This window comes from Ambystoma mexicanum, chromosome 1q (assembly GCF_040938575.1).
Source record: "Ambystoma mexicanum isolate Mex_15411 chromosome 1q, UKY_AmexF1_1, whole genome shotgun sequence".
NCBI lineage: Eukaryota > Metazoa > Chordata > Amphibia > Caudata > Ambystomatidae > Ambystoma > Ambystoma mexicanum.
In genome coordinates this window covers 1,253,093,114-1,253,120,671 of record NC_090922.1, presented here as the reverse complement: position 1 = coordinate 1,253,120,671, position 27,558 = coordinate 1,253,093,114, and the positions used below count along the sequence as shown (strand labels likewise).

General features: G+C 45.2%; 1 protein-coding gene across 1 annotated transcript in view; it reads right to left on the bottom strand.

Annotated features, from left to right (window-relative positions):
- Positions 1 to 27,558, bottom strand: part of C1QH1orf87 (chromosome 1q C1orf87 homolog) — a 333,284-nt gene that overhangs the window by 124,674 nt on the left and 181,052 nt on the right. The gene's annotated exons all lie outside the window — the stretch shown is intronic.

Below are 27,558 nucleotides of genomic sequence, written 5' to 3'. Positions count from 1 at the left end.
GTGTCCAAAGGGCCCCAGCTTGGGCCCGCTGGCACTCCCCTGGGGGAAATGATGCCTGCCTCTGGGGTTGCTGGGTCGGACATGGCTCCTTGGAGGTAGGCATCATGACAAGAGTGGTGTAGAGGGGTTGTCTGCAATTCCAGAGCAGGGTTTAGAGGGTGTTGACTGACTGGACCAGAATGATAACCATTCCCTCAAAGGGCGTCTGAATGTAGTTGTTGGATTGGAATATTGCAGGTGTGTTTAAACATCTGCAGGATCCAAACTGGTGTACATTCATCAGGGAGCTTCAAGTAATCCTTCTGCAAGAAACATGAGCAACTGAATGGGTTGATCTACAAGGCTTTAAGCCCTTTCAAATTTTGGCAGTGAAGGGCCCAATGGGAAGACCAAGTGGGGGATTGATGGCTTGGTTTGACCCTATTTTTTCCCATTATTTGTTTTGGTTTATATAAACCTTTGCACAACTTTTTTTTAAAAAATTACAGCAATTATGTCTTTAAAATACATCATGTAATTTACATAAGAATAATAAATAAAACCAGAAACATGAAAAAAAATGATAAACTAAAGAATATTTTGAACAAAAGATTCTTAGATAATCTAAACATCACAAATTAGTTATAAAGAGAAAAAGTATCTGCAGATCTTTTAGGTGTCTCCAGTTTAGGTGATACCCCGGGTGAAAAGCCCAAAAAATCTAAGTCGAAGCACCCGGCGAAAGAGTCGACCCGAAAGCGCCATGAGCCATCGGGAAGTAAAGCATCTTCGACGCCATCGTCGAAAGCCCCTTCGAAGCATAGATCGGCGCCATCGACGCCGTTATTGAAGGGTTCTTCGACGAATCCGTCGATCGAGTCGACGCCGGCGTCGACGCCGACATCGACGCCGATAAAAGAAAAACCCATGGCTACTCCACAGCCAACAGTTACACCGAGAGCCTCCGACACGACGTCGAGAACGTCGTCGACAACCTCGAGCAGGATTCCGATCCTTTCGAGTTCCTCGAGGCCTCTTCCAGTTTTCTCGATGCCTTTGTCGGCGCCTTCGAGGATTTTTACATCGGCGTCGACGACATCGACCTTTTCAAGGCCACTGATGATGGCTCCCTCTGCTTTAGAGATGGGTTTTATACCATTTCACAGGCCAGAGCATCCCCCTTAACTTCAATTTCTGAAGAAAGGGAAAGAAAGGCCTTTTGGGCTGCAGAGGACCACATCACCTGAACCAGAGACTTTTGCCTCTGAGGAAAGAAGGTTGAAAGACCTTCAGGATGCATTACAGGAAGCAAGCGGCCTAGACACTTCCCCAGAAGTGGAATTTGTCAAACCAGACCCAGGGGAACATGCTGAAACCCCTTATAGAACCCTAATGTCAAGAATTATGGAGTTCATGGGTTGGTCTGCGCCTTCACCTGTTTTTCAACAGGATGACCTCACAGATATTCTGGATAAAGGTCCACAGGAGGATCCTGTGGTTCCCTTTCATTCTGCTTTACAAAGAAAGATTTTAACTAACAGAGAAACTCCTGAAGTTGTCCCTGCGGTTAACAAGAAGTTGTCAGCGAAATATAGGGTATCTGCTGCTGACCCTGAATACCTATCTAAGCACCCTACTCCAGAGAGTCTGGTGGTCCAGGCTGCAACTTCATCAGGCAGTACATCTGCATACCCCACTGCTCCACAGGATAGGGATGATAAAAAATATGATGCCATGGCTAAGAAAGTCTTCTTGGCCTGTAGCATGGCTTTAAAATCTATTAATGCGACTTGTACGCTCGCTAGGTTCAGCCTCACTCTTAGGGAGTGTGCTTCATCAGCGGCTGACTGCCTCCAGGAAGGAGAAGAAAGGGACGCATTTTTAAATATCATCAGAGATGGTAAAGATGCAATGTGTGAGTCCCTTCAAACTGGCATTGATTCTGCTGACAGTATCAGCAGGGCCATGGCGGCAAGTACCACAATCTGCAGGCATGCGTGGTTGAGAAAGTCCGGCTTTGCTTCTGACGTACAGGCCAGACTTTTAAATATGCCCTTTGACGGCTTTTCCCTGTTTGGTAAAAAGGCGGATGACAGTTTGGAAAAACTGCAAACATCTAAAGCAGCAGCCAAGTCACTAGGAGCTGCAATCCGCCAAACTAATTTTCGTGCCTCAGGATCCTCTTGGAGAGGAAGGTCCTTTCGCTATTATTCCTCATATGGAAGAGGCAGAGGATGGCCGGCTCAAAGAGGCCAAGGAAAATTTACCCGTGGTGGACGGGGTAAAGGAAAGAAAGCTGCATCAGCAGCAGCAGGAGCCGCTTTACCTTCGGCAACTGCATCAGCCGATCCCAAACCACTCTGAGGTCTCCCATCACAAGACACCTGTAGGGGGCAGGTTAACTCACCATCTGACGGAATGGCAGCCTATTACGTCAGATGCTTGGGCATTGGAGACAGTTGCCCAAGGTTACTGCCTGCCTTTTCTACGCATCCCTCAGAGCCATCCACCGGGGAACAGCTCTCTGAAAGTGCCGGATCCGCTCCTCTTGCAAGAAATTGTAGACCTGCTAGAGAAAGGTGCCATAGAACCGGTACCTGTAGCGGACAGGAACAAGGGCTGGTACTCCCCCTGATTTCTCATACCAAAGAAAGACGGAGGACTGAGACCCATCCTGGACTTACGAGAATTGAACAAGTTCCTCAGGAAGGACACGCTCAAGAAGGTAACTCTCTCTCAGATCCTTCAGGCCCTCCAGCTTCAGGACTGGTTGGTATCTCTGGACCTTCAGGATGCTTATTTCCATGTGCCAATCCATCCCAAGCACAGGAAGTACCTGAGGTTCGCAATTGGCAACTCTCATTATCAATTTCGAGTTCTGCCATTTGGGCTGACCTCCGCCCCGAGGGTCTTCACCAAGCTAATGTCGGTTGTGGCTGCAAGTCTAAGGAGGGAAGGGATTCACGTCTACCACTACCTGGACGATTGGTTGATCAGAGCAGTTTCTTCGGAACAAGCCCGGATCCCACTAGATTATGTCTGCCACTTCCTTCACAAGCTGGGCTTCTCCCTCAATTTAAAGAAGTCACAGATGATACCATCACAGAGACTCCAGTTCATTGGAGCAGTCCTGGACACGTCCCTGGGAAAAGCCTCGCCACCAGTGGTGAGGGCTCAAGATATTCTGCAGATGGTCACCAGGTTTCAAAATGCCCAACGTCTCCCAGCCTACGACTTTTTGAGGTTGCTAGGCCTCATGGCATCCTGCATATCCCTTGTGCCAGAGGCTCGCCTGAGAATGAGATCCCTTCAGTGGGCACTGAGGACTCAGTGGTCACAATTCTCAGGGAGGATGACAGATCTCCTCCGGATTCCGGACAAGGTAGCCCACAACCTTCAATGGTGGGCCTCTCCAGAGAACATCTTGAAAGGAGAACTGTTTTGGCAACCATGGCCGGAGATAACAGTAGTCACAGACGCCTCACTCACGGGGTGGGGAGCCCATGCCAACGACTTGACCATCAGCGGTCGTTGGTCTCCATCGGAGTCCAGACTACACATCAACCTGTTGGAGCTGAGAGCCATCAGACTGGCACTGAAGGCTTTTCTGCCGTCTGTACGGAGGAGAAACGTCCTGATAATGACGGACAATACAGTGGCCATGCACTACCTCAACAAAAGAGGAGGCGTAGGGTCACTGCCACTGTGCAGAGAGGCGATGCAGCTCTGGTTTTGGGCAATTCAGGAAGGAATCTCTCTATCTGCAATTCACCGAGCCGGAGAGAAGAATTTGACAGCGGACGCTCTGAGCAGGCAGAACACAGTCTCCCACGAGTGGGAGATAGCTCAGGAAGTCCTTCAAGTGGATCTGTTCGCCACCAGTATCAACAGGAAGTGCGACAGATTTTGCTCAAGGGAATTTCCCCTGAGAGGAGCTCTAGGAGACGCGTTCGTAGTGGACTGGGAGTTCCCACTTCTGTACGCATTTCCTCCGGTCCCTGTCATTCCTCAAATGATCAGGAGGTTGAGAAGGTTTCGGAAGACCATGATCCTAATTGCCCCGGATTGGGCCAGGAGAACGTGGTAACCGGACCTTCTGGACATGTCCATCCATCCTCCAATTCGTCTACCGTACAGAGAGGATCTTCTCTCGCAGAAGGGAGGTCAGGTTCTCCATCCATCAAGACCCTCAACCTTCACGCTTGGTATCTGAACGGTTGAGGTACAAGGATTGGGAACTTCCAGGTGACATCATGGAGGTGTTGCTTTCGGCCAGAAGGCCAGCAACTAAAACTCTATACCGCTGCCGTTGGAATACATTTTGCAGCTGGTGCAGAGAAAAGAATATCGAACCCTTTTCATGTGGTACACCTGCGGTGTTATCCTTCTTACTTTATTTGGCAAATTCAGGCCTTCAAGTTGGCACTATTAAGGGCTATCTCGCAGCGCTATCGATCATTAAGCGCACTGCAGAGGAGCCATCGTATTTCAAAATTCCATTGGTAATACAATACCTGAAAGGTCTAACTAATGTTTACCCTCCAAGACCATTCCAAGTTCCCTTATGGGACTTAAATCTAGTTTTAAACTTCCTAAAGGGTGCTCCTTTTGAACCACTCCACTCTTGTTCATTGAAGTTTCTCACCCTCAAAACTGTTTTATTGGTAGCATTAACATCTGCTAGAAGGGTTAGCGAGATACAAGCCCTATCTTGTAAACCTCCTCATACAGTTTTTCACAAGGACAAAGTCGTTCTACAGGTGAAGCCTAACTTCCTCCCAAAGGTAGTTTCTGAATTTCACATTACTCAGAATATTACTTTACCTTCATTCTATCCTACTCCCCATCCAGGGAAAGAGGAAGAGAGACTACACAGGCTGGACCCTAAGCGAGCCTTGAGTTTTTTTATCAGTAGGCTTGCTAAAATTAGACAAGCAGACCAACTCTTTGTAGGTTACGCAGGACATAAGTTGGGATTACCAATAACCAAACAAACCATCTCCAGATGGATTATTTTAGCCATTCTGGAATGCTCCAAACTGGCAGGGAAAGAGCCCCCTCAAAATCTAAGGGCTCATTCGACCAGGGGTATCGCAGCCTCCTCAGCTCTTCAAAGAGGGGTACCAATTAGAGACATATGTGCGGCTGCCACATGGTCGTCCGCACATACCTTTGTCAAATTTTATAGCCTGGATTCCTCCTCTAGTCAAGAGACTAAATTTGGCAAAGCTGTGTTACACTGTTCATTCTTAAAGAGTAATATGGCATCTCTTACTCCCGCCTCCAATCACATACCACTGCTATGGGAGTCTATCATAGATAAGGAATACGTCGGAGGACACAATCCCTTCGAAGATGGGATGTTCCTCCGACGTATTCCTTATCACCCCTCCCATCCATCCCCGCAGTAACATTTCCCTTGTGGTTGCAGCTTACGCTCCTTCAAGGGTAGTAACCACTCATGCAATAACTACCTTAGTCTACAAAACGGAACTGAGCAACGGACGCTGCGCGTGGCCATTTATAGGCATGATGACGTCGGCGTCGATACGGTGGCTGTCGAGGAACACCTACTCGACGAACGTCGACGCTCAGCGCCCTCTACTGGGAAAAAATGTTTCCGAGGCCAGCAAGCTGGAGATACAAATATCATAGATAAGGAATACGTCGGAGGAACATGCCATCGAAAGAATGTTACCAGGTAAGGAGTAACTTGTTCTTCTTTACAAACAGTATACACCTCCCCATCTTTTAGCTGTCTCAATACTAGTCCAAATTACATACATTCTGTAGGAATGCATTTGTTCTTATCTTCAATACCATAGAAGTACCATGAAGCATTTCAAATCACAAAAGTTCACTATTTACTTGCGATGTATCAACCACGAATTGTTCAAAGTATTCTATTCTTTTAGGTAATAGTTTCAAACACTTTAGTAGAAGATGGTATAAAGTTTCTTTCTCCTATGGAATCATACAGTGCCTACAGCTCTCCTTCTAAACGGTATCTAATATTGCAGATTTCATTGGTATTCAAGACATTAGATTGAAATCGCATTGTACTGTTTCGTATTTAGCGGGCAGGATATTTCAACATATAAACTTCCGGTTCAGGATGCCATTTCCAAAACAATACAGTTTGTGCATATAACTTTGAATCCAGCAATTTTGCATTATTTTCCACCCAATCATACAGCTTTCACTTTCAACGGTTTTTCTATGAGGGTAGACAGCGATAGACCAAATTTAGTAATATGCCACGAACTTCCTTTTTCAGCGTGCACATAAAGTGTCCTGCATTATCATCAGCTAATTTTTGATACATAGATTCTTTTTCAGCCAATTTCTTTGCTTGATACCGCTGATACCGCTGGAAAGTCTTTGGTTATTTTAAAACACATAGAGGAGTGGGCTGATGACAATATTCATACTATTCTGGTGGGGTTCCAAAAAGGTAGCGGCACAGCGGATAAATGTTTTTGTCTGTTTTTGATCATGGAGAAATATACCATCCTGAGGATGGTGCATTTATATGCTATTTTCATCGACCTCAGGACTGCTTTTGATGGGGTTTCACGCCAGAGGGCATGGCAGTTTTACAAAGTCGAGGGACGCCTCTTTGTTTTTTATCCATTGTACAATCTCTCTATTTTGAAAATGCAGCCAGAGTTCTCCCTGGGCTTACAGGAGAGGTCATTCCGTTGTATCATGTAACTACGGGAGTGAGGCAGGGGTGCATTCTTGCCCCGCTTTCATTTTGTATTTATATTGAGGAAGTTATTAATACCCTGTGTAAGGAATGCCGGGCCCGCCTAAATTAGGCTCTGAAATTCGTCCAGCTCTCCGCAGAGAATGCTGTTCTCCTGTCAATAACACTGCAGGAAATTCCAGCAACACTGGAGTAGTTTTGTGAGGAAGTGTTGCGACCTCCTACTCACCATAAACATAAGAAAAACAAAGTGTATGGCGTTTAAGCCAAAATTTGCTAAACATCGTAGACTTTTAAGTATTTCAATCAGGCGATACACCCTGGTCTCAGCCTAGTATGCAGTGCACAGCTGAAATGCTTATTTTATTATGTCTATAGGTTCAATATTCTGAGTGATATACCACTCATATTACACCCCTTATCAAATACCCCGGGTCACAATGGACCAGGAATCAGGCTGGTTGGTAAAGATAATATTTATTTATTTAAAATTCAAATCAAACATATACTTTCAATGGGGAGCAGCAATCACTAATGGGGTGACAATTACAGATAAAAAGGTATGTAATGCATTTAAATTCACTCTTTAGCAACACAGAAGGAAAACACCAGAGATAAGAACACTTTGGGCTTGTTTGGTAAGATAGCATTTAAGTTAGGATTTCCCCCTGCAATATTCCTGAACCCACAAATAAACAATTCTAAATAGATATAAGGAGGCAGCAGGTAATCAGGAATAAGGAATTTAAATCTAACCTTCTCTCCCTAAACAAGAGAGAAAAACGGATTTGAAATCTTACACTTTAAAATGACATTCGGAAATGGCTGGGTAAAACAGTGAATGTGTCCATAAATTCTTAAATCAGTACAAATCTCTATGGGAGCAACATTGGAAATATACTAACAATCATGAGCTATAGTATGAGCAAAAGGAACCACTTTGAATCTTAATGGAAGGTGGAAAATAATTTAGAACAAAAATCACACATGTAAAACCTTGCACCATTGCAGATTTCCTCCTAAAATAAACCAAACCGTTTTTAAGAAACAGATGATTTGGAGTGCGGTTGTTGGGTTGGGATGTAGCTATACGTCTTATGTACACTCTGGAGTTGAAATGAAGTCTCTGGCTATTAGACTGATGAAGATATGCAATGTTGAATGAGAGTCATTTTTAGAAAAATCAGGTAGTGAAAACAGAAAAGAAACTGAGCTTGGACAAGAAAATATATACTTAAATTTTACTCTATGACTAGAGCATTCCAGCTAGAATACCAAGGAGGCACAAAGTAAGCTCCGGAGTTGATCCATGACTTCAACACCAAATCCCCAGTGCCCGCCCCGGCAGAACCAGTCGGATCACTTGAAGTAGGATGGATAGTTTAAGATTTACAGAAGATAAAAATGACTAAAGAAATGGCGCTTAGCAAGATAAATCAAAGACAGGGTGGCAATAATGATCCTGACAGTGTTACAAGTTATTAAGGTAAGGATAGGATGGTTTAGAGATTGGGATGAGACAAGGCAAGGCAAGGTACCAACTTTCAGTGCTATGCGGATGATACCCAGCTCATTTTCAGGCTACCCTCTGCTTTTTCCTCTCATTCCCTCATCTCTGACTGTCTGTCTGCCATCCAGGAGTGGTGTGCCACCAACGACCTCTGCCTTAATGCCAGTAAGACTGAGATTCTACTCATCGGCACACCCACTCCCTCCTTCCCTGGAGCTCTCTGGCCGGCCTCTCTTGGCCATCTTCCTACTCCCACCTGCAAGGCTAAAAACCTCGGGGTCATCTTCGACTATGCTCTCTCCTTCTCCCCTCACATCTCTGACGTCTCTAGGAAGTCACACTACCAGCTGCACCTCATTAGAGGTATTCTTCCTTTCCTCTCCTTCCCCCAGAAGCTCACTGTCTCCAGAGCCCTGGTCCTCTCTAAGCTGGACTATTGTAACAGCCTGTATCTAAATCTGCCTGCCTCTACTCTCCGCCCTCTGCAACTTATCCAGAACAGGACTGCGAGACTTGTCCTTGGCCTCAAGCCCAGGGATCGTATCTCTCCAGGACTGAAATCTCTGCACTGGCTCCCAATGGCTGCGAGGATTAAGTTCAAAACCCTCTGCATTGTACACAAGGCCTTCTGGGGCCTAGGGCGGCAATACCTTTAACTCTCTCTTCCTAAATATCTTCCTTCTCGATCTCTTCGCTCATCCGCCTCCAACTCCCTCAGTGTCTGTCGCTTCTCCAAGCAACGAGTTGGTGGCAGATTACTCTCTTCGGCTGGGGCCTCTCTCTGGAACAGCCTTGCTGCCTCCCTGAAACCCGAGGAGAACCATCTCCGGTTCCGGAAGCACTCTCAAAACCTTCCTCTTTGCCTCAGCTTTCTCTCCCCCTCTCCCCTGCTGATTTCCTGACTGAAACTGCTCGAGTTAGCTGGCCACTCTTTCTGATCTCTGGCCCGCCAATTTCCCACTTGCACTGCCTCCCTGGCAACCCCTGCACCTGGGGACCGTTGTTCTGTATCCCTACAGTCTCCCTACCAGCACTTTTGTCTGCACTTACTTGTCTGCCACTAGCTGGACGTTTATTTATTTTCTTATATATTCCACTTTTCCCATGTACTGCACTTTCCCCGCTCCCTTCCCCCACGCACTTTTCCTTTTCCCCCTTCCCATGCACTTGCGTGATTTGAATGACACTTGGCCTAGTAGGATCGTTGTCTGTCCTCCCTTTGTATCCCCCACTTGCCTCGTCGCGCCTTCAAACACTTGTGTATAGGCGCGTTATAAATGCCATATCATATCATATCATATCAAGGTACGGTTTAGGTTTCTATGATTCCTATTAATACTTACAGTCCATTTAATTTTAGGATTTTGGACCGTCAGGGGTTTTGGTCATCACACGGATCGGGTCTAACCAAGGACAGCTGGGCAAATGGCGGAACAGGATCATCTGGGCCGTTCTTGTTACTGGACCGCACTGGACTGGCCCTTCTGGTTACTGGAGACTGAAGATCAGTTGGATGGCGAGTTTTCAGGCATGCATCTAGTAGTAGTAGCAAGCCATGTTGGGTCAGGATGCTTCCCTTGGGTTTTTGTGATTTTTGGGATTTGAGGCCTACCTGAAAAGGGTCCAGCAATGCATAGGCTTTGGCTTTGCAAAGAAATCTGGAATCAGGATCATGTAGGATGAAGAACTCAGGAACAGGACGCCATGCAGGAATTCAGGAAGAAAGTCAGGAATCAGAGTCTGTCGTTGTGTTGTCAGGTTCTCTTATTCATCATGCCAAATGACATCACTAAAGTATATGGCAGGGGCAGGCTTACTGTCCCCACCTATAATGCTAGGATTGGGCAAGAGCATAGTTTATGCCTTGCTCTTCTCTGATTGGATCACAGAAAAGGATGTCATGTTTATGGTGTTACTTTTACAATGTCTATAAACCTCCCCTAGCTTCTACAACCAAAATCTAATTTGACCAAAAATACATATTTTTACAGTGATAACCTCTGAGAAAATCAGATACACAGGTTACATATTTTGTGGGTCATATTTCAATCAAAACCTTAAGTCTGTGGGACCTGATTTAGCCTTTCTGCTATATTTTGGCAATTTTTACCACGAAAGATTTGGCCTAAAATTTTCCAATTTTGTACATATATGTGCATTTACCCCTGGGATGTGCGTACACAATGCTCTGTGTGCAATATCAATACTTTCCCCACAATCTGTCATTCCTTACAACTTCAGTAGTGAGTTCTAACAAGTCTTCACAGAAAAAGCATAAAATTAGATTTAAAACTAAACACTTTTCATATTTTTCCTCATTCTTGCTGCAAAGTTAAATGTCTTTCTCTTACAGCTGATTCTTTAGATACACTTGCAAAGTTTTAGCTGCGTATCCCGTGTAAAATGAAAACACAGTCCCTGGTTGCTTTTCCAAAGATACTTTTGACAGGAGCTGTCATTCATATGAGGCCCGGTTCCTCTTAGACACAAGGATGATCCTGGGCATTGCAGGGCCTTTTTAATCACAATCACAGTGGATCAATGAGAAATTAATGAATTTAGCGCCAAACAGCACTTTTAAGATTGGGAAAGTGTCATTTTAAAGAGGCATTTTGGGTTTTCAGCACAATAATGCTGCCTCTTTCACTCCACTATATGTTAAATTTTGCAGAACACACTGGCACATACCTGCAGTGAGTACTCTGTTTCACCCCACCTGAAATGTGTGTTGGCAGGGCGGTGCAGCCATTGTCTGGTTGTTATCGTGGCGCACACAGGAGTCAGCGCAGCTATTTTGTGCTGTTTCTTGCACCAATGCAGCAACATGATGTAGCATAGCAAAGCTGAGTGGATCAAAATATCCCACAAGACTAATGGCTAAAGTAGATGGTCATGTCCTTCAGCAGGTCATTTTATATGACTATTTGGGAGTCAGGTTCAACAAAAATGGATCTTGGTCCTAACAGGTTACGAAGGCTTGTGCAGACCTGGAAAAATACAGTGGGGGCAGTCAGGTCATTTTTTATTAGGCATGGTAGAAGAACAATTGCCCCAGCAATACATGTGTATAAGAAGCAGGCCGTTATGTCAGCTTCCTATGGCGCTGAAATATGGGGTTATGTAAAGGTTCCTGAGATAGATAAAACTGAACAGAAGTTTTTGAAAAAACCTACCATGTCCAACCAGGGGACACCAAATGCCACTATGCACATGGAGTTTGGATTGTGTCCAATTAATATCGAACTCCAAATGAAACCTGTGCTATACTGGGTGATGTTATGGTCTATGCCATCCCTGTGCCAATATCGTAATGCTCTGGTCCATTTGTTAAACCTGGATGGGGGCAAGGACTTAATGTGGGGCAGACATGTGAGGAGTTCTCTGTTGGACCTTAGTGAAAAAGAGGTATGGTCAGATCCTAAGTCGATTAAGAAAGCTGCATTTTGTAGGGTTAAGAAAGAAATAACAGTGTATAGCAGAAGAACTATGATAGTGAACTGTCAGCAATTGAAATTGGGGCTTGTCTATCCGAGTCGCAAAGATGATTTTGGGTATGGAACATACCTGGATTATTTGGAACCCCCATATGCACGTGCCCTGTATCTTGATTTTCTTTTGGGGACCTTAAGAGTGGCTTTATTTTATGAAATCCCGGAAGAGGGAAGGATCAGGTACATGTCCATTATGTGCTTCTGCCACAGAAACAGTATCATTTTTTCATGTGTCATGATAAATGAAAAGCACTGTGGTCTATGTATTTAAAGCCAATCCTGAGAGCAGCGGGAGTAATTACAGCTTCGGATGCAATCTCTTGCTTGGCTAACTCACAAGATCCGCTGGTTGTTGGGAACGTTGCCAAATACTTCCACCGCGCTTCGCTGGTGAGACCAAAGTTTTAGTGGGCGCCATGTTGTCAGGGGGATTGTACCTGTAAGCGCTTTTTGAATAGCGTAAACTTTGATTTTAAGTGAAGGGGCTTAATATAGATTGCCTTTCAGGGCTGGGACTTATTCTCACTCTTTATTATTATTACTATGTGTTTTTAATGATGGCAATTGTTTTTAAATCTTTATTAATATGTTCTATTTGTATGTTGTATCTATTTATGATGTCTATATTATCTGTTTATTTATGTTTCTTTACAGCTTTGAGCCAAATAAAGATCAAATCAATCAGTATCCCAGTGGTGTTACTATTGCCTGGATCACCTTAAATCTTTAGAGAATTTGAAGAGATGGCACAATTGTCTGGGAGTAGTAATACTTTATTTCTGTTTAAGCCATTTACAAACAAAGGTTTTCAATACAAACATTACCATAATTAAAATAGAACAAAACAAGGTAATATTAAAACTATATTACTTAAAATAAAGTAAGGGTGCCTATATACAATCTTACTAATAGGGCTAGATTAAAAAATTCCTTTAGAAACGTTTGAAGGAGGCAATAATGTACTCACATAGATCAGTTACAAAATGTACATCAACACAGGACAATACAAATACCATTGCCTCTGAAACAGAATATTATATATAAATCGAATGCATGTGTGCAAATAAGCACAACATGAGGCATATCCTCGATAGCACTGCTACCACAGGTACAATACTTGGTCTTAAATTGCCATGACATCCGACCCCTTGATGGTAAAACATGTATTCATACCATAGCCAGAATGTGTCTTTGAGTTCGTAATCTGATAACACTCACAGAGACATTTTCATAGTGGGTGCCGGTGCCACTTGGCACCATTAAATGCCTCCGTGAGCATACATTTATCATACTGTTCATGGCTTGGACGAATTCTAGCTTTCTTGCTTTCATTTTCAACTGTCGCTTAGTAATCTTACACCCCCACCCGCCGAGTTGTTTGATGTCTATGCCCTTCTTTCTGCTTAACATGGAGAATTTCTTATGCCAAGGATGAATGTAATTAGAGGCATTTATCGCTAATTCTTCCATTATGTTCCTAATATTCTGATTTTCTGAGGGGCTTAAATGTAATTTCCCAAAAATATTCTAAAAATCTAAATTTGGCCCATACCCCAATACTTGAGACCCGAACTTCAAGGCTTAGTGCTAGGTCTTGGGCACTTGGGCCTAAACCCAGCAGCTTCCTCAAATGTGCAAAATGTAGTCCAGGACCGAGCAATTCATGCTGCCCCAAATTTTGCTGCTATTCAAAACAGACGAGTATACCTTGGCCTCAAAAGTCTGAATGAATTTATCGTGGTGATAACCACCATATTTAGAATCGCATCAAGCCACCCAGGCCTGAGCGTATCCAATTTTCAAGCGACTCTAAGTGCCAGACCATGTACAATTACTTGAAAACAACATCCCTTGGTAGCAATACAAGCCAGCTACATTAATATTAGTATTGTTTATGGACCTGGTACATTTCCTTTTATTGGTGCCAAAAGTCACTATTTTTGTTTTCTTTAGATTCAGGCTTAGACCATTGGCTTTAAAAAAGCCAGCTGCATATCTAAGGCTATGTCCTAAACCCTTTGGTGTCAGATCAAGTAAAATGGTATTGTCGGCATAGAGAAGGGTGGGATACAAATCTATGTTAGAAAAGGCAGAGTCAGCCCTGCCTGCAGCGAGCCGGACAGAAAATCAAAAAGAAAAATAATAAAAAGCAGAGGGGCCAATGGACAGCACTGGTGAACACCTTTATTAGTAGCACATTCCTTGGTAGCCCCACTTCTGGAATGACCGATAACAGAAGCCCTAGTATTAGAAAAAAACAGATGCTTATCTGCAAAACTGAAGTCAGCACACCCAGCTTTTGGAGTTTGCTCCACAAGAGGGATCAATCCAGTCAAAGGCCTTCGCTAAATCCAAAAAGCCTGCATATACTACACCACCTCTTATGCTCACATATTTGTCTTTAATAGTTGAGAGTACGAATACATGATAAATTGTTGCAAAGTCTTCTCTAATGCCCACTTGATAAGGGGGTAATATATTGTTTTCCACTGCCCACAACTCAAGCCTGATAGCCAGATAACTGGCGAAGATCTTGGAGGCATTGTCCAGAAAAGATATGGGGCGGTAACAATGAGGATCTGCACACAAACCCTTCTTTTTTTACTTTATTTTATTGAAAGTCATATAAGCGCAAACACGTCACAGGTATATCACAATATCACAATCACTACAACACAACAATCTCAGCATGTATGTTACATAGGATGCAGTGGATCATGGCGTAGATGAGGGGGAAAAGTCGCTATCAGCCATTTTGTTACACAGGTTACTTCTGAAAGGAGCCCAAATGTCCTTTGGGCAGCAAGCCACTGATACAGTTAGTACATATTGTTCTTCACATTCATTAACTATTGTGAGGTCACGAAGAAAGTCTTCTATACGGGGTGAGTTTATGGCCTTCCAGCACTTCAATATGCAATGTTTTGCAACAACACAAGTTACATTAAATAGGCATTGGGTGGTCTCAGCCACCTTGCCGATATCCCCAAACAGGTATTTCAAGGGGGATAGTGATGCAGGGATTGACGTAACCTTTTCAAGGATGTCCGTGACTGCGCCACAGAACGTAGTTATGAAAGGACATACCCAATACATATGGAAGGTGCCCGCACTCGGCGCATCACATTTCAAACACTTCCCCGTACAACCCACCACAAACTTAGCCATTTTAGCAGGGGTATAGTGGAGTTGGCTAAGAATCTTAAATTGTATCAGACGTAAACCAGAGTTCAAGGACACAGATTTGGTAAGTTGGCAGTATCTAAGCCATTGTTCGTCGCTCACTTGTACACCCAAGTCCGTTTCCCAAGTTGTTTTTATAGTATTTGATGAGTTTGAGTGCGATTGCACTAGGGCATATAGGTTAGAGACTCCCCAGTTGGTCGCCGTCATGGCGCGCGTACCTTCATGGGTAGTGGGCTCCATAAGAAACGTAGGCCATTTCGTAGCAAACACAGCCCTCATACGGTAGTATTGGAGTTGTTTAAGTTGTCCACCCCCCACCGTATTCACAAAATCACCCAGACTTACATAGGTACCCCCAGGTAACATATCTTGCATTTTCAGTTGCTTGGCTGGGTCCCATGTCATTTTCAAAGCTTTGTCAAAAGTAGGGGAGATACCAGGAAAGTGCCAAAGTGGAACCTCCGGGTCGTAGGGAAAAGCCACCCCGATTCTTTTATAAATCTTGTACCATGCATGCGCAGTAATGCTTACGGGGTCGAACTGACAGGGGTCCCTATGGTTGGGACTGAAAATGACATACTGAAGATCGGTAGGGGAAGCTGCGTATTTCTCAATGGGGATGTTTGTGGCTGTGTCGTCGGGGTCGAGCCAGTGTTTGGCAAACTGGGCCTGAGCTACCAAGTAATATAATTCAAAGTCCGGTGCTGCAATACCACCGCTCGAGTATGGCTACACCAGTTTGACCCATTTCTTCCTCGCAGACCCCCTGCCAGATACAAACGAAGTAGCTAATGATTGAAGCTTTGCAAAGAATGCTTTGCCCGGCCAAATGGAAATGTTACCAAAATAGTACAATAGTTTGGTGAGGACAACCATTTTAAGAAGACCCACTCGGCCATATAAAGAGATCGAGAGCTTGGAGCACAAATGAAGTTTGGTAGTTAGTGTCTGCAAAAACTCTTCAAGATTGTCCGCATATAATGTATGTCTGTCAATGGACACGACTATACCCAGGTAGCAGACCGCACTGCTGACCATTTAAATCAGCTAATGTTGGATACATTATTTGTGGCAGGGGTGAGTGGGAACAATTCAGATTTGGAAATATTGATCTTTTACCCGGAGTATCTTGCAAACTTCTGAATGTCGGCCATAATAGATTCCAGGTTAACCTCGGGATCTTGAACATAAAGCAAAGCGTCGTCCGCATATAGGATTATTGTCTGTGGAGTGCCCGTCATCCTAATGCCTCTTGGTGCATGTTTCTTCCAGCGAACTCTGCCATGGGTTCAATCATGAGGGCAAACAATATGGTGGCGAAAGGATAACATGTCTGGTAGCCCTGCCTAGGGAGAAAAGAGACGTTAAAGGGTAATTAGTGAGTACTCTCGCACCCGGCTCGGCATAGAGTAATCGGACACATTTGATGAAGTACTCCCCCAAGCCGAAGCACTCAAGTACTGAGAACAGATAGGACCAAGATACAGAATCAAAAGCCTTTTCGGCGTCCAGAGCAGCGATCGCTGCATTCGCATTTGGGTTGATCTGCACCATCACACAGAACAGCCTACGGAGATTAAGGGCTGTAGATCGCATAGGAATGAATCCCGTCTGGTCAGGGTGTACCAGGGTGGGCATATGCGGGAGGAACCAGGTGGCAAGAATTTTGGTAAAGATTTTGGCATCCGTGTTAATCAGGGAGAGAGGCCTGTATGAGTACATGTCATGTGCAGGGCGTCGGGGTGTAAGGAGCACGGTTATTATATCTTCACGCATAGAATCCTGTCCATAGCCTCCTCCCACACATTCAATAGAATAGGGGCCAGTTTCTCGTGAAATGCCTTGTACAGTTCAGCTTCTAGGCCATCCGAGCCGGGAGCCCTTCCAGATGTTAAGGCCTTATTGGCATTAGTTATCTCTTCTAGCGTAATGGGCAAGTCTAGTGTGAATTGAGCATCGGGGGAAAAGACCGGGAGCTCAAGCCCCCATAGATAATCTGCCGTTTCATCGGAAGATCTTTCATCGCGGTTGGAGTATAGTGTCTTGTAAAATTGGGTGAATGTGGCATTTATGTATGCCTCCCGATTCATCACCTCTCCCTGTACCATCTGGATACTAGCAATGGGGTTATGATAGCTTTCAGCTTTAAGAATGTTAGCCAAATCTACCTGCATTGTTGCTCTCGCCATGTCTGCGGGCTCAGGCTGGAGTTGCCATATTTTGGACCTCTCTGTCAGCTAATTTATGAAATTCACCATCGTCAAGTGGGGAATCGTCTGGTAAAACTCTGGATCGTCCACATTCGGTCCATATGTTTTAACCAATACCACTGAATGACATGTTATCTTCCCCCACACCAATATGAATCTACCCAGAACGTCTATTTTGCTGTCTAAGTATCGGAACCCCTGTGATAGATGAACTAAGGTGAGAACCCCCCTGGACTGTGCTGAATATTCCGTATAATATCGGAGTGGGCCCCGGCGCACGTGAAAACAAACATTTGCATTTTTAAGTGCATGCGTCTCCTGGAGCATCAATATCTGTGAGTTGTGCCTTGTTACATATGCAGCCATCTTCCTGGCCTTAGCCAGATTATTTAGCCCATGCACATTCCAGGAGAGCAGCTTTACTGTCAACTCGCTGCTCGCATGTGTATTCCATTCCATCCGTGACAGCAGCAGTTCTCATGTGTTTGATATACATTAATAGGCTGGACACCGTCTGAAATGAGATGCCACTCTGTTTTCAAACATTTAACAACCCCAACTGATCCCAGCCTAGTGCCGGGGATAACACATCGCAACCCCCCGCACCCGAACCCACACCGTCAACCCCAACACGATGATGACATCCCTTTTGGAACTTGCGGAACTCTCCGGAGGTGCGTATGTTGCGGCCCATAACTGTCACAGCTGGACGCATCCCGGCCGGCAAATCATAATAGTTTCAGTTCAACGCTACCCAGACACAAAATTCTACATTCCAAAAGAAAAGGATATTGTACTCAACATCGATCAGTCAGTTGGGTCTCTCCTGTCCACATCAGGCTGTGGAGGCCTGTTCTGATCCGGTCCACGTTCACATGGCGGCAGCGGGATTGAAGCCTCGATATAACCCATAGCCGCTGCAGGGTGTTCAAAAAAAGTGTGCTCGACCACCATGCTGTATTCACAGCTTCACCGGGAAGATCAGCGCATACAGAACGTTTTGCCGTCTCAGATGCCTTTAGACTTGATCTGATTACCTTCTCTGGGCCTGTATTCATGCGGCGAAGTCTGGATAGATGTGAATATTGTCCCTGTCGTGGTGAAAGATCCCCATTCGTCTCGCCCGTCGGAGAACTGCGTCTCTGTCCCTGTAGTTAAGTAGTTTGGCAATAATAGTGTGGGGAGGGGCTCCAGGTTTAGGCACAGGGGCCAGTGTACGGTGGGCTCTCTCCACAAGGCAGTGGCCCGAGAAAGATGCAGCACCGAAAAGGGATTTTAAAAGCGCCTCATCTTGCAGTTCCATATAGCCCTTGCAAGAGGAGGCTGCCACGCCCACTTTGCGGATATTATTTCTCCTGCCTGGACCTGGATTCTAGGTCATCACACTTGCCACGCATTTTGGCCATCTCCCCCTTTAGCAGGTTAATGTCTCAGTGTTTTGACCAATTGAGTCTTCATTAGTGCTTATCCTGGCCTCAACTTCTGTCAACCGTGCACTCTCCTTGTCCAGGCGAGCCTTAAGTGATCCAATGGTGGAGACATTATCATCCAGTTTTGCATTGACTGATAGAAACCCGCTCTGCATGGTGGCAAGGAGGTGGTCATCTCTGGAGATGTCGGCAGATGTTGCCAGAGGGTCACCAGGTGTTGGCGTCATAGTGGCAAGGACTTGGCTGTTTGTGAATGAGTCCATTGGTCCTATTTTCTTCTTCCTGGCATTGGCACCCTTTGTCATCGCCGAGGGGTTACAGTGTTGGTGTTGCCCAGCACCCAATGCATTAAAGAAGGTAGCCTTGTGTGGTGGAGCAAGGAGCGTTCCAATATTGAGAGCACACTTTCAGCACAGTGGTGTACATAGTAGCGCTTCAAAGTAGTTTTGCACTGTCCTATTCAGACATTAAGCCCCTAGGGCACGTATTCCCCACAGCAACCCACTCACGACTTGATGGGGGTGACACATTTGGGATCAAACAGGGGCGAGATCGCCGCTCTGGCGTAGGATCTTGTCAGAGGGTCAAGGCTGGTGGTATCGGATCAATGCCTATGGCAGCAGCTGTGGGGCAAAACAGCGTGGCCTCAAAGTACTTGTATAGTGTCGGCATCGAGAAGACCAGCGCGTGGTCAGTGGGTCTGTCCAAGGCACAAGCACCGGGAGTTGCTAGCTGCAGTCCTACACACAGCTAACAGGATCTGGCAGACATGTCCCACACCCGCGACTGGGGCAACTCTGCTGCAGCTCGGGGCAATCAAACCGGAAAGGTCCCGCGTCAAGCAAACCCGCGCCCGCCATCCTCTGCAGTCACAGGGGCCCGTCTGGTTTCCCCAGACTCAGGATTGGGCCAGCTTAGTAGCGGGAGGGCCCCGCACGGCAGGGGCAAGTACCAGCAGCCGGGGACCGTTCTCTTTCAACGGTCAGTGTCGCCGTTATCAGTCCGGTCAGCCAGGGAGGCCAAGAGGATCGATCGATGTAGTCCAATCTGGGGTAATGTGATCTGGCTGTCCACGACAGCTTACCCGGCTCTGTGCTGTTCGATGCCACTTGCGCTGGCCCGACTCCACAACACCTACACTGAACGGTAGTTTGACGGCACTCGCCAGTGATGGCCGGATCCCCGCCGTACCCCCGGGGGTACCACGAAGCCTGCCTCAAACAATCCTAGTCCCGGGCAGCAGCAGGAGTGTTTGCCCAAAAAAGTTCATAGTACGAGGGGAAGAGGAGATCTCGCATCCGATTGCCGGATATTAGCAGTGTAGGCTCCTCCCACTGTGTGGCCCAGCGGCGCTGCTCCCAGCGCGGGGTAAAGTGATTTCTTCACGACGCCCGCTGTTGGCTCCCATCACTTCACTCCTCCGTACGAATCATGCAGTGCGAATATCTCAGCCCAGAAGCATCGGAGCAGTCCGGTTTTTCGGTTGAATTACCTTCAACACTTCCCACACATAAATCAGACTGAGTGTCTTGGCTGGGTGACCCCGAAGCAGGATATATTTTAGAAAAGGATTTCAGCCGGAGCAGAGCTCTATAGCTAGGCTGCCATCACGTGTGCGCGCAACAGCGCCACCCTACGTGACCCCTTCTTAATGATCGGTTTAATGAGGCTCTTATACCGAAAAGACCAGAGAGTCAAGAAAGAGGCAATATCATTGAACACTTTCAGCAACACTGGGGCCCACCTCCCTGGGAACCACTTACAGATTTCTGGCCTAACGCCATCCGGGCCCGGGGCCTTACCCGTCTCGGAAACATTGATGGCACACAGGACCTCTTGAATTGAAAAGATTGCAAACCCTGTGGCCCCAGCACCAAAGCTAAGAAACACAGAGGCCCTCCAGCATTAAACAGAATAGCGCTATAGTATGGCACCCACTCAGATGGCAATATTGGGACAAAGATGCCTTGGGCACCATCAAGAAAACAACAAGCAACAAGGTTCCAAAAGCCTTTGATATTCTTATCCTTGATTGCCTCTTCCAGCAGCTCCCACTGCAGGTCGATAATTAATATTTTTTTTCAGGAGTTTTTTATAATCGTGCTTATAAGTGGTCAAGTAGCCAGCTGTTAATTGTATTCTTAGTGGCATACCACAGATTCATTTTGTCTCTGTGACATTCACCATCGAGCCAAGAGGCATCATTACACATTCTTGTCCGGCGACCAGGAGAATAAATATGGGAACATGCACCTACTTTGGCATTAGAGGCAGTCAATTCCTCATATGCCTTTATAAGAGACCCCGAGTCCTCTCAGAGAGCTTGGGCAAAAAAGGTTCAGCTTTTCAGTCTAACACCGCCGGGGCAATTGATAATTTGTCCTTTGACAGCTTCATCAAGTAGGAAACCACAGATAAATCTTCAGAATTATTAGAGGAAATTAGATGGGAATTTATCAGATCCGGGTTCCAGAGAAGAATTAATGGATTATGGTTGCTTTCTGGGTGTTCATGGACCTCAAAATCTGCCACCTTCTGGAAAGACTAACAGACAATAATTAATCAGGGAAGCTCTGGCGCCTGAACTTTAGGTACATTTTGGTGGATTGTTGCCACACTGCCTCCCGTTTACTGCTACAACGGAGGTATGATGCAAAAAAGAGTCAAGTAAGGTCTCAAGCATGTCCCCAATAGGCATATGTTGATTTCGTTTTGGAATGACTCAGGCCTCTTCAAGAAAAAGCCTTTCAGGATCACATTCTTTGGGTCCCCGTAATAATAATGATTAGATGATAAAATATGTGCAATGCCCTTCTTATGATGGAGATAGATATTGCCAATAAAAAGCTTACCATCAACCTAACTGCTGGGGGAGTGAGGATTACTAGTGATTGATCAGAAAAGCAGGAAATGTGGACTGGGTTCCAGTTAAGAGCCCAATGCACTAATGTCGCCAGGCCCTTTTGTGGCCTACCAATCCCATCCTGAGTAGCCACACAGGTAATTATCCAATACTCAGGAAACAGATTGATGAGTTGAGAATTATCTGTTAGCCAGAGCTCTTGCAGGCATAGTATTTCTGTTTTTTTTGCCAATTTAGGAAATCTGGATCACCCAATTTACTGTGAACACCAGCCACATTCTGGCTTAACAGTTTCACTAAAGTATTAGAAAGAATAGACAGGCCATTCTCCTCACCCTGGCTTTTGCGCCTTAAAACAGTCTTTGCACCTTAGTTGGCACAACTCAAATCAGGTTTGGTTATACTGAAAGCGACTTTATAGGAGGACTTTGCTGGGCGTAAGCGTATACCTTTTCTTGCGCTTGCTTTGATATGCTAAAATTCAAAGGAGGTGTCTGAACAAGTCTCTGTTCTAGCTCTTCTCTAGTCAAGTCTATACTTAGGCCAATATGGTCTCAAATTGCTGCAGGAAACGATTTTGTATTATTCAGGCCAGCTGCAGGCTCTGCCAGGTCATAAAGGATATGCCAGGTATCATGAAGCTGACATATGAAGGACCTTACATCCCCGTGGACATCTATCCCTTTGCAAGTCAGAGCCTCACAGCAATTTAAAATACAAGAGCTAAAAATAAGTTTGAAAAACAAAAATGACAATTACAGCCCTTGCAATACATACAATCAGAAAGTACACAAACACTTGGAAACAATATTGTTAACTCCCAAAACATCAGACAAGACTTTGACAAGAGTTCTTTTATAGGAGTTATAGGAGCTCTTATTTCCATGTGTGAGCCCCGTCAAACACAGAATTAGATTGTTTTCCCTCATCCAGCCAGGGGATCTTCACCCGAAGCAGTTTCTCTTATATCAAATGTATTATCTGACTCATGTGTAGTTAGAAAAAACTTGATTGACTGGAAGATCGTACGACAGGTCACTATTGAGTAAAATATCTACATTTCTCGTCTTTGGATACGGTTAGGCAGCATTCTCCAGGTGGTTGGTGATCAGAAGGGTAGGGTCGTAGGAGCAGATATTGCAAGCGCATATTTAATTTGTGTCTGTATTCTACATGTTTTAATCTTACAGTTTTTGTAAATAAATGGTGGTGGGGTGATTTTCCTCATTTTTCAGAGGGATCTTCAGAAGGATGTTGGAATCGTTGGTGTATATTTGAAATGTGGTCATGAAAGATTTTATTAGGCAAGTGTAAAGTCTGATATGTGTGTTGAAAAGCACCAGCCAGGTATGAAGAATGGATTTTTGAGTCACTGCACGGTTTAGTTGGTGAAGTGAAACCACCAATTACAATGGAGTAAACAGCCCATCTAAGTGCAACACCGTTTCAGCCCTTGCTGTTAGTCTTTGCGTATGCTGCAAGTGGCTAGCATAAAAGCTGCTGGTATGTTCTTATCAAATGATTCCAGCATTTTCTCACTCATGAAGAGGATACAGGTTTCTCTACTCGGCCGCAGACAGTATCCTGATTAGTCCTTGTGAAGTACATGGTTGTCTCGCTGTATGTAATCAATCGGGAGGCTGACCATTTTTTCCATAAAGGGAATGTTGAATTTGTTGTGAATTTTCTGCTTTTTAATAAAGCCCTACAATGAATGTGATTGGATGTGCCAATTTATGCATGGATTTTTTCATCATGGTTGGCACTATTCTGGCGAAGTTTTAATATTCCTGGTTAAGTTAAAAAAATTCTGTTTTTGAGGGTAGCAGTATGCGGCTGATAAGGTTAGTTCTACTTCAAAGTTTGATGTTGTTTTGTATTTTCTATAACCTGACTTTAGTTTCTAGCCCTTCAGAGGGTAGTGGATTGGTGTTAGTTTAAAGAGGGCTGATTACCTCACCATACATTTTGGACACTTTGGTGATTTTATTTTGGGCTGTTGTGATGCGGTTCTGTTGAAGAATCTTCTTTTTCATTTTGATGGTGCAGCTATGTCCTCTTAAGAATTTAACATCTCAATTTCTGATGTTTTTGTCCTGGGGCATATGGTCTGAACATAGGTTTTAATTACATATAGTTCTTCATCAAGCTACCTACTGGCTTGAATGGTAAAGGGGTGTCTAGTCAAAGGATCGAATCTAAAGGGTCGACAGGTCAAAGGATCGACACCAAAGGGTCGACAGGTCAAAGGATCGAATTCTTTTTTTTAAATTATATATTTTTTTTTAGGTTTTCGTTTAGGGAAAAAAAGTGGTTTTTAGCAAAAAAAAACAGGTTTGGGGGGGAAACCCCCCCCCAAAAAAAGAAATATGTGAAAAAAAAAATTCGATGCTTTCACCTGTCGACCCTTTGGTGTCAATCCTTTGACCTGTCGACCCTTTAGGTTCGATCCTTTGACTGGCAACCTGGTAAAGGATGTAGTGGCTTTGGATTTGGTTGGGACAACAATTATGATGGCTCCTATTATGCTTTCTCTAGACAGACTAGAAGTGCCCCAGGGCAGGGTATCTGCGAGGATGGGATTACCAAAATCAGAAGTTTTTTCAATGGCTTGTCTCATCAGTAGTTTCTAAGGTCATATGTTGATTTTAATTGTGATCGGTTTTCTAGTAGCTCACAACTGCGGTTTGACTATCCCATTCATTCAGGAGTTGGAGATATTTCTGCAGAGGGAAATGTGTCTAGAATTATTAAGGGGGACATTAAATGAGTAGATTATGCCAAAGGCATGACCATCTCTGTGGGTGGATTTAGATACCCATGGGCTGAAACAAAGTTTAACCGTTATCTGAATGAATGTTTATCTGAATGAATGTTTCAGTCCTTTTGGCATATGTACGTTCTAGCCATGCATGCGTATCACTCTTTATAAATTGTAACATGGTCAGTAGCTTGACCTTATTAAGAGGGGAAACCTGCCACAAAGCAATCCAAAGTCAGTTCTGGATCTAAGGGAAAAGGCAAATGGGAGGAACCCAATCCTCACCCTTTTCCCTTATGCCAGAGTAATGTGGTGCAGTGCATCTTAGTCTCATGCCATGCCTCAGCACTTTCTCTTTCTATCAGAGCCAGTTAGGTTGCAAAGCTGCACCAAAAGAAAGCAGAAAGCCCTCCAGCACCATTCGTATCAGTGAGTCGGTGCAAGACCTGTACCCACGCAAGCTACAGCAACCCTCCAGAGTGCTACCGCACCGGCACCCCCAACCGGCAGAAGGAGTGCGAGAGAAAACACCAGCCAAGCAGTCATTGTGCATCAGCAAGCCACACTGCACAGAACACCCCAGTGACAGCAGGCATATATCGCTATCAGCGCTCCAGCCCCTAGACCACCAGGGAATTAACAAAAGGGGCATCAACCACAGACCAAATGGACCTATCTCGGGGGTGCAAAACATCAGGCCCCCTTAAACAAGCTGGAACACTTGGACTCCTCAGCCGCCATTGATACTCTGTGGCAGTCTCTCACAGAGAATGAGGGTGGGGCTTAGCCCATTTTTATGCATATCTGTTGCACATACATGACCAGCTCGGGAAGACAAGAACAAGTTGGTCAGGAAGGACTGTTCAATCCTGAAGGTAGGGCTGGGTTTAAGCCCAGGCCTGGAAACAGGAAGTGTGGGTTGTTCAGGCGAGATCAGAGGAGAAAAAGGAGGACCAAGAGACCAGCAGGAAGAAGGAGAATGCAATGCAGTGTGGAGGCTATTGTGCAGAAAGGGGAAGTGTTGGTTTAGTCAGTACAAGGGTACTGCTTTGTGAGAGAGCATATATGTGAAGTGAGTGACGAAGTCTAGTTATTGTATGGAGTGTTTGTGAAGTGACTGTGAGAGTGAAAGAAGGGTGTGTTGCAGAAAGTGGGAAGAGGAGAGTAGTAATGGGAAGAGGAGAGTAGTAATAGGGGGCAGGAGAGTGTAGCAGGAGGAGGAAGTAGGAGTAGCTGACAGGAAGAAGAGTAGCGGCAGAGGAGGCAGGCAAAAGCAGGGGAAGGAATGAAGTAGGAGGAGGAGAGAAGTAGCAGGTGGGAAGATAGTAGTAGAGGGAGGGTGAGAGAAGGAGTGTAAAGGAGGAAAGTACTAGTGAAGATGAGAAGTAGTGGGAGTGGGAAACCATCCAGAGTGGTAGTTTCAAATCCTGTTGGCTGACCGCGGAAGAAGAGCGGAGGACCACAGCCAAGTGCTGAAGGAGTTCTCTGTGGGTCCTCATGGAGCAAACCTGAACACAAAGCAGGAAGAGAGAGCCGAGCAGTCAAGTAGTGTGGAGCCGCCGTGGTGCTGCAGAAGCACAGAGGAGCCCGAAGAGCCGGAGAGGCATACCCCAGTCCTAGGAAGTCCTTGTGGCATACCGAAGACCAACAAAGGTAACAAGAGGTACGAGAGACCCAGAGGTGACACTGAGGTGGAAGAAGAGCAGGCTTGAGTGGCTCTCTGTGGGCCCAGTAGTAGTAAGCAAACTATTTGGATGGGCGGACCGAGCATCCGAGGAAAACCTCCTTGTTGCAGTGCCAGTAACAAGCCCACTGGACAACAGAGAAGGTCTGAGACCCCAACACAAGTGTATCGAGCACCCGAGGAGAATTTCCTCATCGCAGTGGTGGCAACAACCCCCTGACCACCAGAGAATGGTCTGGGACCCCAACACAATTACATTGAGCATCCGAGGATAATGTTGTCATCGCAGTGGCAGCAGCAAGCTCTCTGGCCTCCAGAGAAGGATCTCGGATCCTAATACAACTGAACTAAGCATCAGAGGAGAACTTACTCATTGCAGTAGCAACAATAAGCCCACTGACCATCAGAGAAGGGTCTAGGACTTCGACATAAGTATAATAAGCCTCTGCGGAAATCATCCTCCACGCAGTGGCAGAGAAAAGTCCACTGAGGTCCGAGAAGGATTTGGGACTTTGCTCATTCCACGAGAAGGGGGAGTAAGAAACATCAAGCTGAGCGATGTGAAACAGAACTCTCAAATACCAGAAGAAGGGAGACATTCTCCTGGTAAAGAAACGGGTCTCCGGTATTAAGTGCGTTATAAAAGAACAATTATTATACAAGGACTCCTCTAGGCATTGTATTTCTTATGTGCCGTTCATTTTTATCTTGCCTGGTGTATTTTCCTACCAGGGCTTACTGATGTGAACACACTTGCACTTGTCTGGTATACTCTTGCGCCAGTGCTTTCTTTAGCACACCTACAACTGCCTGGTATACTCTCATTACAGGAAATTTCTTAAAAAAAATTGCAACTACCTGGTATATTTCACCTGCCAGGGCCTTTCTTCCTGTGGGCTCTGCACCCACTTTCAAACGTAATATCTTCTTGGGTCTGTTTTATCTAATCATTTATCTGCCTGGTACACTATCCTGCCAGGGCTTTTCTTAAATGTGTATTGCATACACTGACATTCCTGAAAGTTTCTTATGTTTTGGTTGTTTTCCCTTTAAATGAAATGTTCACACGTTCCTTTTCTTTCAGTTATTTTATTTGATTTCTTTACAATTATTCACCCTTGGCATGTCTGCTTTTTATTGGCAATATCTATTGCTGGAGTGCTTTGTTCCTCTGGCGGTAAACCAGTGGCGTTTCTCCCAATCTTGCTGCTTTAGTTCCTCTGCTTTTCTGCGTCCTGTGGTTCCTGCTGGGCCCTACTGCTTCGTGGCAGGCTCCGGTAAGGCAAACACTGCTGCTCCACAACTACAAACGCCCAGGAGCCGTGCGTTGGCTTTTGGCATTCTCACAGTGAGTCCTCGCTCGTGCGTTGGCTTTGTTCTTCTTCCTCTCTGAGCCAGACGGCTCCACAGAACTCCTTATAGTCCCACTGTCTCCCGGTTCTCACCTAGAGAAGTAGCTTTCTCTCTCCAGCAGCGCTCACCAGTTGGCTGTTGCTGTTGTTTTAATTTCCTGGATATAGGTATGCGCATACAACAGCTTGAGCACAGCTTGTGTTCTTGTTCTTTTCTGCATCCCTCGGCTCATCTTCCTCGTCACAGTATTCTTGCAGTTATGGGCATGGAAGTCCATTCTTGATGTTTTACTTGGAAAGCCTGGTTGAGCGCTCTCAGAAATCTTTAAGTGCACGTTAGTTCTCAATAACCTGTAGGCAGAGTCGAAGGAGATATTCAGTAT